Genomic DNA, 12,641 nt, shown 5'->3' with positions numbered 1-12,641 from the left:
TTTTTTGCCCCAACATTGTAATTTGCCACCAACCGCCGCCACTGAGAGCGAGCCTATTTTGTAACAGAAGTGTGACCTGTAAGGGGATTGTACAATATCCAGGAGCGTTAGGAGGGGATTGGACGAGAAGTTATACAATATTTCTCACAATTTCGATCAACAATTCTTATACAAATGTACCATGCTAGAATGGGATAATAACGAAGCCAAAAACTTTTTCAGGGTGCTGTTACCTTCAATCCGGAACATTTCGGAAACACCACTCTTGGGTGAGATCAGTTAATGAAATGTTTGTCAAAGAAAGGACTGTGGAATACATTTCGAAACATGAATTTTCTGGTACTCCAAGATGTGTGTAGCAAATCATTGTACTGTTTAATTAAAAAAATATGCTGAAGGGGTCAAATATTCCTCTTAGGAGCTTTTCACCGGTATTATTCAACACGATGACTGCCGAGTTTCTATTCCATCCCATTCCCGTTTTTCCATCACCCCACACTTTGGGCCTTATTTATACTTTTTGGTGCAAAACTGCACTAACGCAGTTTTGCACCACAAAGTTTAGCACCGGCTTGCACCATTTTTTTGCACCAGCTGGGCACCATATTTATGGAATGGTGCAAGCCGGTGCAAAGTGTAGGCTATCTTAAAAAAGTGGCGTTTGGCAGGTTTGAGTCAAAATAAATGATTCTGACCACATTAGCATCCTTTTTTTACGCTAAGGGGCATATTTATACTCTGTTTGCACTGAATTAGCATCATTTTTTTAAAACTCTAATTCAGTGCAAAACTAACTCCATATTTATACTTTGGTGCAAGACCCGTCTAGCGCCAAATTTATGGAGTTAAAGTCATTTTTTGGAAGTGGAAACCTATCTTGCCTTAATGAGGTGCAAGGTAGGCATTCCCGTGCAAAAAATGACTCTATGGCCTTAACGCCATATTTATACTCCCATGCAAAAATGGTGCAAGGGAGGGAGGAGGGGTCAAAAAATTGGGCAAAGCTTGCTTTTCCCCATTTTTTAAGACCTGGGTCAGGACAGGCGTTAGGGGACCTGTGGGCCTATTTCCATGGTGGAACACATCCCAGGGGCACCCCACCCACACTAGAGGGACTGCAAGGATGGGGGACCCCATCCCAGGTAAGTACAGGTAAGATTGCATTTTATTTTTGAAAGTGCCATAGGGGGCCTTGCAATGAGCCCCAATACATGGCACAGGGAGCAAATGCCATGCCCAGGGGACCGCTGTCCTCTGTGCTGGCCATTGGGGTGGAAGGCATGACTCCTGCCTTTTCTAAGGCAGGAGTCATGTGGCATGGTAGGTTTAGCACCATAAAATGATGCTAATCTGGTTAGAGTCACTTTTTTTACTCTAACCTGCCTAAAGCCTTTTTTTGGTGCTAAACCCTCTTCTTCTATACTGCCAGCCCCACCCGACTAAAGTCATTTTTTTTAACTCTAGCCTACCCTTTGCACCGGCTTGCACCATTCCATAAATATAGTGCCCGGCTGGTGCACAGAAATGGTGCAAGCCTGTGCTAAACTGTTTGGGGCAAAATTGAGTTAGTGCAGTTTTGCAGCCAAAAGTATAAATAAGGGCCAATATTTTGTAATTTTGCACCACTTTTGCGTCAAAAAATGACGTTAATGCGGCGCAAAAAAAGTATAAATCAGGGCCTTGGTGCTAGGTGGGTCTAGCACCAAAGTATGAATATGGAGTTAGATTTGCACCGAACTGAATTAGAGTAAAAAAAATGACGCTAATTCGGTGCAAACAGAGTATAAATATGCCGCAGAGTATAAATATGCCCCTAAATATGGTGTTAAGGCCATAGAGTCATTTTTTGAACGGGAATGCCTACCTTGCATCTCATTAAGGCAAGGTAGGTCTCCACTTTCAAAAAATGACTTTAACTCCATAAATTCGGTGCTGGAGGGGTCTAGCACCAAAGTATAAATATGGAGTTAGTTTTGCACCGAATTAGAGTAAAAAAAATGACACAAATTTGGTGCAGAGTATAAATATGCCCCTCTGTGTCTCTTTTTCTTATGCTGACTGGTTCATTTGTCCCCTCCTTTCTCTGTCACTGTTTTTCTCTTTCGTTTCCTTTTTCTTTCGCCCTTTACTGCCTTTTACTCTGTAGCTCTGGGTCAAAGCCTGGTGATGAAAAATAAATCCTGGTACCCAAAAATAAGTGCTGGTGCACACCATGCAAACATTTCAGCACCGGAGTGGAGTGGTGATTGGTAATGTCAAAAGAGAACTGTTTTATTAAGAATGCTTTCCCAAAAATATGTAAAGCTCTTCACGGTAAAAATCTAAGGTATTTAAACTACGCACCCATTGTTATTTTCGTATAAATAATGAAGACTTCCTGTTTTCATTTGAAAAAAAAAATCTTTCCTAATTATTGTGGTTTTTAATTAATTCTTGATGGATGCCATAAGTTTAGCTTTTTTTATTGACTAATATTTGTTGAAACCTGTCTGTTTCACGGAAGGAGTCTGATTCAGACCCACTACTTCAGAGCCTTTATGCACAGTATGGCTTAGTGGCGTGTTGAGGTCAGAAAAGAAAACACATTCTGATCATCTGTATGACCCCGGCACAGCCAGACAACAAAGTAATTCTCGGTTCCACTGTGGCTGTGTCGTTGCCAGTGTTAAAATCAAAGACTTTCGCTTTGCTGTTTGTCTATTTTTTGATGTCGATTCTGTCGCTACTGCATTTCTTTTATTCCTTCAGGTATTCGGTTTCCCGCGGGAGCCCTCGCAGTTTGAGAACCACGAATATGACACCGCGGGATGTTAGGATTGTGGTAATTGGTAAGTGAGTGACAGCTGAGCCATCTCTCTGAGGAATCGTACTGGCTGTCCCTGCCAGGAAGCCAAGACCTTTAGAGCGATATGTGTCAACAAAGCGTTGTCACATGTGGCATGGCCTGAATGTGGACCGCCTTTTTAAAATAAACCAGTTATGAGGCATAAGAAGATCTTCAGCCAGGCGGCACGTGGCAGAGATCCTAATTGGACCTAATAGCAACTATGGCTAGACTTTCAAACAGCCGGAAGCATGAAAAGCTGGAGAGGTCAATGGACTGCACAGCGAAAATTTACGATTGCATTGAATATCCTAAAATTAACTGCACAATGCCTTATACACTAAAAGCTCCAGCTTGATTGTCATATATATATATATATATATATATATACGTATTTTTTGTCTTCACTAAAAAAACAAAGGTTACAGGGATGTTATAGTTAGGAAATAAAAAAATATAAAAAAATCACACAAAACACCAAAGGTTACAGGGATTATAGCTAGGCTCACATTTTAAATGCACCAAACCATAGAAATTCACCAGTTATAGTTACTTCATGTAACTATAACTTGCAACCTTGTCATGCACAGTTTTTTCGTCAACAATTTTACAGCAAATATTACATTGAGTTTATCAATGATGTTATGAAAGATGGCATGATTGCCGTAATTTGTGGGGTTATTAGCAGTGCATGGCGAGGGAGAGAGTTATACACCCACTGGGACATAGCAGGAGCCGGCACTGTGGGGTGGCAATCCCAAGGGCCATCAGAGGCTCCACGAGGGCGACCGCGCCGCCCCCCTCCAATGAGAACGTAGCCTAAAGGGAGATGGTCCCCAGGGCAATGGAGTCCCATTGGAACCCCTTTTTTTTTGTAAACATTTGCCCCGGGGGTGATGGTCCCAGAGGCAGTGTGGTGGCCATGCAGACCCCTCTCTAAATAAAGTGTAGCTCCAGGATGGTGGTCCCCAGAGTGCAGAGGGCCACAGAGCCCCCCGCATTCAGTATGAGATTGCTCCCTCCTGCATACTAAAAGAGCCCTGGAGAGGTGGTGGTCCTCAGTTCAGCGGGGGGTTCCACAGGACCCCCACATACAAAAAAAAATAAGCTCCGGGGAGGTGGTGGTCCCCGAGGCATCGGGAGGGGATCAAGAGGCCCCTGCTTTTTTTTTTTTTTTCTAAAAACGACCCAGGACTTGGCTCACCGGAGGACATTAAACCAAAAAAGCACGGGAGTCCGCCCCTCGTTTTTGTTTTCAATTTTACAAGCAGATTCGTTGATCCACCGTAAAATAAAAATAAATAAAAAATTGCTCTGGGGGGTCCCTTTAGGACCCCACCACCAGCGCTAAGGGGGTCAGGGTGTTGTATCCTGGCCCTTTTTCTTTATTTGTAACTTTTTTTTGGGACAGTGTTGAAGCCGAGCCCAAGGTGGCTGAAAACTCTTCAACAGCTTCTGTTGTTGAAGTGCTATCAGCCAATCAGATTTCAGCACAAGATCGTAAGGAGTTGCAAATCCTTCATGTCCCTAGATAAACAAATTTGTTTTCCCCTTAATTCCTTAAAAACTACTGGACCAAGACCGTTACCTAGCTTCCTGCCAATTTTGGTGTAAATCCCTACAGAAAAATGAATGACAAAATGTGTTTTGGGACCCCTCTTTTGTCTTGGCCCCCCTGGACAGACCACCCTGAAATTTTCCAGACATCAACTGATGGGACTGGCAAATATTTTAGGAATGTTTCTTGAAGATTCATCAAGCGGCGCCAAAGATATAGGCAAGTAAACCTAACTATACCAACCTAGTGACGACCGCCACCAGGTTATATATATATATATATATATATTTACGCATACACACACATATATATATATATATATATGTCAGTGATAACATTAACCTTTTGAAGTAAAAAAAAACACAGACGTTCACCAGTTATAGTTAGCAAAGCTAACTATAACTTGTGCCCCACCATGCAGTGCTCATGAGCTCACTTATTAAATCACTCATGACATGCTCGATGACATAATTTATTACAACACTGATGACATCTCAAATGACATCACAAATGACATCAATGAGTGTGCTACTTTGTGTTATAGTTTACATAGGAATGGGGAGCTACCATAGTACCTCATTTTGAACTGCCTGTGTCCAGCTAAAGCGTGTAGGTTTTTACAAAACGCAAGTGTTCCTAATACATCATAGCCGTGTTGGGGTATTGAACACGTTATAAATCTTTCCACTGAAGAGTAACCCTGTGTGCTGGTGACAATTGACAACTTGCATTCAGCATGTTCCACACAAGGTTTTTGGCTTTGCAGAAAATGTTTCCAACAGGGCAAAGATTATATGTAGTAGATGCTAAGCAATGTAAGCAATCTTGAGTTATTAGCGCAAATCATCTCAGCATGACACTTTCTACGTAACATAAAAGGCTGTGTGCACAGCAGGTATTAACCTATGTGCATGTACTTTTGCGTCAGAAGATGGGCTGTCTGTAAAGTTTTACCACAGTGTGAGGGCTGCAGGTAGTGAAAGCTTAGGCATCTTCAGAAATGGTTAAGTAAATAGTGTCATTTTTGCTAAGTGTTGCATACAGTGTACACTGTTTTTTAGTAGATACATTTTAACACTCTGTACTGTATTAGTGTGCAGAGAAATCTTTCTCCCTAAAGTGAAAACTGTATACAGTATCCACATTTCTACTTATATCAACTTTAACTCTCAATGTAAGTGAGGTGACTGTGAGGGTTTTGATACAAATAAAAACTGTCTGCAGTAGGCCATTGGTTTTTAAACAGATGTTGAGTACTTTAGTGAACTTGGATTTATGTGAACATATTGAACACTGTGTGCAATATATATCTGTGGTTGATTGCTAATGTGGCCTAGGCTGCCTGTGAAATGTATTTTATAGGGTGAATGCTGCACATGACACATGCTTTCGACACCTAAGGGAGTTGTATCTGTGATGGCAATAATGATGCTTCATCTTCCTCTGAGCTATTTTGTTCCTACTTTCAGGCCTCTAATGTCATACTAATTTATAGAGCAATATGTGCAAAAATTAAGCTTGGGCGATGTCATCAGGGATGTAATCAATTATGTCATTTGAAATGTCATCAGTGATGTTGTAAATGATGTCATCAGGGATGGCATCTTCAGGCCGTAATGGGCTCGGGGAGGGGATGTGTGTCCCCTTCCTCTATCTATCTATCTATCTATCTATCTATCTATCTATCTATCTATCTATCTATCTATCTATCTATCTATCTATCTATCTATCTATCTATCTATCTTTGTATATATATTTTGTTTGTCACCTTTGCTGACATAAACAATAACGTGGTGACAGTCGCCCCTAGGTAGTTGTAGTTAGGACCCAGTTTCTATAGAAAAAGTGTTTTTTGTTTTGCTAATAACTTTTGTTCTCTTTGATTAATCTTCAGAAAATTTCCAAATAAAATACGACGCACAATTCAGCGTCTGTCTGTAAAGTTTCATGGTTATCTGTCAAGGAGGGTCTGAGAATGAAAGGGGCCGCCAAAATGCCTTTTTTCCCATGTGTTATTCCATAGGGATTTTGAACAGGAATAGCGCTCGAACCACTAGATGGAATTACTCCAAATTTGGCTGAAAGGTAGCTCTTGGTGCAGAAAGTGCCCTTTTTGTCATTTGGTGTAAATCTGTTCAGTACTTTTTAGAAATATTAACAGAAAACCAAAATTGTATATATAGGGACGCAAAGGCTCCATGAACCCTACAGATCTCTTGCTGAGATCTGATTGGCTACCTACATTTCAACAAGGAAGTGTTGGAAGCTATCTCAGGTACAAAATAAGAAAAGAGGCCATGGTAGGGCCACCCCCACCCCTTATCTCTGGTGCCGGGGACCCAGGAGACCCTGCATGGCAAAAAAGCATTTTGTAAAATTTATTCTGTGAATTTGTGACAGGGTTATGAATCGGCGGCAACATTTTTTTTTAAAAAGTGTGAGCCCCCACTGTTGGTTTTAACGAAGCCCCCGGGTGGGTCAGATCCTGGGGCATGTAAAAAATAAGGATGGGTATAGGGGCCCCCCCTCCTTGGCTTGTTGAAGCCAAAGGGACCACCACCTCGGTGCTCCGAACATACAATGAAATGCGGGGGCCCACCTGGCCTCCCTCCACATCCCCAAGGATCACCACCTCCCTGGGGCTTCAAACTAACATCAATGTGAGGGGTCCCCTGCCACCCTCTGCAGCCCTAGGGACTGTCATCTCCCCAGGGCTTTAAAGTAAAATGAATACAGGAGGGTACGCAGCCCCTCTGCAGGCCCAGATACTGCCACCTTGCCAGGTGTTTCAAGTAAAATGAATGCAGGGGGCCTGCGTGGCCCCCGGCAGCCATGGGGACCGCCACCTGCCTGGGACTTTAGGGACTATTACTTAAAATGAATGCGGGCATGTATGCCCCCCCCGCAGCCCTGGGAACTGCCACCTCCCTGGGGCATTAAAGCAAAATTAATGAGGGGGTCACATGCTCCCACGCAGCCCCAGGGACCTCCACCTCCCTAAAGTAAAATTAATGTGCAGGGCGCCCCCCCCACAGCCCCAGGGACTGCCACCTCCCACGGACTGAATATAAAATAGAAACAGTGTCCGTCATGGACCCCTGGCCTGAGGGCCATCATCTTCCTGGGGCTAGTTCATGTTGGAGGGGGGCACATGTCCCTCCTCGAGGAGCCAATGTTGGGCTTGGGGACCGTCACACACCAGGGCCGGCCCCTGCACTGCCCCAGGGTGCCCATCAAAGACATAGCTGTTTGCTTTGTGGAAACTAACAGCTCCCACCAAGCAAAAGCAAACTTGCACAAAACCATAGAAATTCAGCAGTTATAGTTAGAGTTATTTCAAGTAACCATAACGTGCCTCCTAGGGTAACTATAGCTACCACCTTTGCAATGCACTGCACATTACCCCAAATATTACAGCACTCATGACAACCTTTTAAACATCAATAAAAATATGAATGAATCATTAGAATTGAAATTATTGAAGAAAAAACTGTGCATGGCGGGGGTGCGAGTTATGGTTACCTTGGGCCGCGAGGTATAGTTACTTGAAAAATCCCTAACTATAACTGCTAAATTTCTATGGTTTTGTATGAATAAAGTCAGAACATAACTATAACATCCCTGTAACCTTTGTTTTTTTCACTGAATTTCTAAGGTTTTTTTATTCTATTTCCTAACTGTAATGTTCCTGTAACCTTGTTTTTTTTTTCAATGAAAAGCTCAGAGGGCCACATATATTTTAAGGTAGACAGGAGCCCTATGATCCCTCTCCCCAGGCCTCTTTATGCCCTCGGGACCCCAGACCCGCTCCCTAAGCCATTATAGGCACCCGTGGAGGCCACCTTTGGGGCCGAAAGTTACCAAAAAAACAGGAGAGGGTGACATAGCCCCCTCCCTGAGCCTTAAAAACACCCTGGGAACCCATCCCCCAGGGCCTCTGCTTAACTAAAAGGCTCCCTCCCCAAGCTGTTTTCAACTACGGGTACCCTATCCCCTGGTGTCCAACACAGAATTTAAAGGGCAGTACCCTGAGGGCTCAATGTTGGGGCCACAGGGGAAGCCCCATGGCCTCCTCAGACCTAGCCAGCTCCCTGCATACTGTGGGAGCCATCATTGCTCCTTTCCGCAAGAAGCAAATACTTATGCTGCTCCCTCCAGATTGGAGCAATCTCTTGATGTTTTCCTACCTGAATCAGTGCAAGCAGGGAAACAGATCAAAGGTCTGCTCCTAGCAAGCTGGAGCATTTTTTCAAAGCTCCTGCCTGATGGGAACAGACTTTGTGTATGCTGCCACATAGTGTGAAATTCAAAAATACTCCCACCAGGTAGGAGCAAACACAAGTATCCCTGCCCACTCCGATGTGGGCAAGGAAACACTACGCCCTGAGGGTGGACTCCCTGGGACACAGTTAGTGAACAGGACCTTGGGGAAGGAGTCTCTGGGCCATAGAAGGTTCAAGGAGCCCCTGAATTTAGGCCAGAGGGGTAATATATAGATATTAAAAACATTGAAGTCTGATGACTGAAGTGAAACAGTACGAGAGTCAGATGACTCGACAAAAGAGCTATTGTATCCTTTTTATGACAGTCTTTAGCCGATTTGGGCTTGATTGATTAGAATATACAAGTGATAATGACTGGTGATTTGGAACCACACATGAATTGCAAATATGTATTCGATTAGGAGCTCTATATATGCTTTATTGATTATTCTTCTGTGTTTTGATTAATTGAATTGGGAAATAGCCCTGTGTTAAGGATTAGACAATATGCCCACTTGGGCTAGGTAGATGGAAGGGTGCAGTTGAATGGAGATCCTTTTTGAGTTGTGTTCACATTAAGAACAATAACGTATATTAAGGTTTGTAAAGAAAGGTTTCCTGTTTAAGATATATTTTCTACATTCTGTGAGTCATATAACATAATAATGTATTTTGATATGTTGAAATATGGCTGACTCAATAGTAGTGAATAGGATAACACGCTCAAACTTAAGTCTGTCTTTTATATTTAGAAAAAATACATAAGCACTATGGGTGATTTAATTGTCGTAATGATGAGGATTGGATCAACTTGTGAGCAAGGAGACTTGATCTTCAAAATACATTGAGTTTTGGTGTTTTGGCTTTACTGACTAACACATTACTTCATAGCAGACTGTGACTGTGAGGGTTTGTTTGGATGGAGCATTGAATTAGGATTTTCCTTACCTTAGGCAGAGAGACCACGGTGTTTGTGTCTGTCTATCTATCTATCTATCTATCTATCTATCTATCTATCTATCTATCTATCTATCTATCTATCTATCTATCTATCTATCTAAAAATGTATCTATTTATATATATATATATAATTATATATAAATATATATATATATATATACATATATATCTTTATAGCATTTTTTGACTTGCTGATAACTTTGGATCTATTTGACAAATCTTCACAAACCTTTACGACAAAACATCTCACCCACCACAGCTCTCCTTTCCTTGAAAGTTCCAGGGTGATCCGTCATTAGGGAGCTGAGAAAAGGGGGTGTCCCAAAATGCATTATTTTTTCCATAGGAAAATTGATCAGTGATTCCCCAAAAACGGCTGAACAGAATTACACAAATTGTCGCAGAAAGCATGCATTTTGTAATGTGGTGTAATTCCATTCAGTAGTTGCTGAGGAAATAATGTTACAAAATATAGACACTTCATGCCACAGAGGATTAACAATAGATCCATGGAACTGTAAGCTCAACAATGCAGTGTGACTGGCTGGCTGCAACCTGAAGGGAAAATTGTTGCTGCCATCTTAGCCCTCGAGGACTTGGTCCCGAACCCTACAAAATAAAACCAAATAAGATGTGGGGACATGTTAGAGGCACATTGAGCCTTGTGAGGAGGGTTCCAAAGGGACCTCCTCAGGTTCAAATTTTGAAGAAATGCATGTTTTAGGGTTCCGTGGATCCTCTAGAAACACCCAACATGTCACCTATGGGGAATTTCACATTGGGTGTCATGGTAGATCCAGAGAACCCCAAACACAATACCAAAAGGTGGTTGTGCACCTGAAGGGTGTTGGGCACCTGTAGGAGGTTAGGTGGTGCACAAAAGCCCATCCTGTGAATGGCAAAAGACTGTGTGTGGAAGGGGGTTCGAGGCCCATTTCACACAGCAATGATCATCCTAATTTGTGTTAGAAAAATACAGAAATTCACTGAAAAAAACGTTTAAAGAGACGTTATAGTTAGGAATCATAGTAATGTCTTACTTTATAGAAAAAGTCTTAGAAAATCACTGAAGAGAAAACAAAAATGAATGGGAAGTTATAGTTAGGTGTAAATGCTAGTTACAATATACTGTTTTAAATTAACAGAACCACAGAAATTCACTGTTTGTAGTTATCTCAAGTAACTATAACTGGTGCCCTAAAGTAACTATAATTCTCACCCTCACTATGCACTACTAATTACTTCACATATAACATAATTCATGACATGTTCTACGACATCATTAATAAATCACTGCAACATCACAAATGACATAATTGATGACAATACTCTGCATGGCAGGGGTTTCACCCTGAAACTTTCCAGAAAGGAGCTGAAGTGAATGAGACCTTTTTGGAAGGTTTTGTGAATATTTGTCAAGCGGTGCCAAAGTTATTAGCAAACCTAGGAATTTATTCTATATGGAAATATGGTTGTAGCATTTGTTGTAACAGAGTAGATGATAGCACCTCTGCAGTAAGGTTGGGGTTTCCATTGAAAGCATGTTTTTTTTATTATCTTAACACTTTGATTCTGCTCAATGAATCAAAACTTTAAAAAACAAAAAATGACCTCCACTTTGGTTTCTTCCTGGCAGGGTCTTTGCAGATCCATCATGTGGTGACCTGAAAATAGTTGTGTCCCAAAAGCAAGCTTTCCAGTTTTAACTCCCATAGGAATATTTACTCGTTGACACAGGAAGAAAAAGACTAACACCATCTTTGCCATGTAAACAAAATTTAACTCAAGGAAGTATCTTTGCTTGAATAGTAAATAGGTTGACCAGTTTTCAAGAGATTAGTGTTCGAAAAGTGTTCTAAGCTGGGCATAAAGAGGCTAGTTGTCTCATATTTCCAAAAAAGTGCTAAATTGATTTACACCAAACCCAGCAAAGTCACCTCCTTCAGCTAATTTCTACTTTCATGCCACGTTTACTGCAGTTCCATTCTGGCATTTTTTTCTGCCTTGAGGAACTAAGAATTCTATCAAAGTTAAAATGGGAAATGCCACTTTTGAGATCTTCCTTTATTGGACCCACTTGACATATTTGCACAAATCGTACTTGCCATGAAAGCACATAATTTCCTCAGCATGTGCTCTGTATAGTTTGCAGCACACCATGCCAGAGTGGTGTATGTGCACCAGTTCATCAATCCCTATAAGGTTGGCGCTAGAAACTCCTGTACCCTCCTTGGATATGCTAAAACGGGAACACTAATTCCCCAGTTCCTCCTGGGTAACTTGTTTCATGATGCACTTGGTGCTATAATGGTACAATGCACAAAGGCTAAAGTGAGGGATGTTTTGCACACCCCCTACTTAAATAAGTAAACATCTTCTTAGGAATGTTCGGTCGCCGAAACCAAAGGCACCCATTCATGACCTTGGATTGCAGATGGCATAATGTGTCATTTAGTTTGGAGGTACTGTTTGTTAAGTGCACTTCTAGATAGCTGCTGACATTGTCCGCTACGCTGGCTAACAGCCAACCTAAAAACAGTTCATTGTCAGATTCGGAATGTACAAATGAAGGAATACGTGACCTCGGAAACATTTTCAGCAAACACAAGGCTGACAGTCAAGGTGTTGCGAAAAAAACATTCAATCATTTCTGTAATGTTTAATAGCAACAGGAGTCTCATGTGCTTTCCTTTCAAATTCTGCATGTAGAATGACAATCTCAGACTGTTGCGTGCTTAGTCAAGCAATGCCCTGCCCTCTGCTGATACCAATAAAAACAAGCACTTGCAAACCCTTTAGAGCTGACCTGGATTATGAGCTCTGACTAAAATATGAAAAATGCCTGCTGCAGTGAAAAAAAAATATTACATTCTCTATTTTATGTATTTAGAAGATAAAGGATTTCGTTATCATTATTCATTGCCAGGAGTGGCCCGTCCTTTAGGGCAGAGGGGCCACCCCCCCACCTTTTGCCCCTTATGAAGCGTGCCAGTCAGGCTGAACAAAGGTCAGCCTATCAGACGCTCTTCATTTCAGG

The sequence above is a fragment of the Pleurodeles waltl genome, chromosome 1_2, assembly GCF_031143425.1.
Source record: "Pleurodeles waltl isolate 20211129_DDA chromosome 1_2, aPleWal1.hap1.20221129, whole genome shotgun sequence".
In the NCBI taxonomy this organism is placed as follows: domain Eukaryota; kingdom Metazoa; phylum Chordata; class Amphibia; order Caudata; family Salamandridae; genus Pleurodeles; species Pleurodeles waltl.
Note: the sequence above shows the minus strand (reverse complement) of the source record.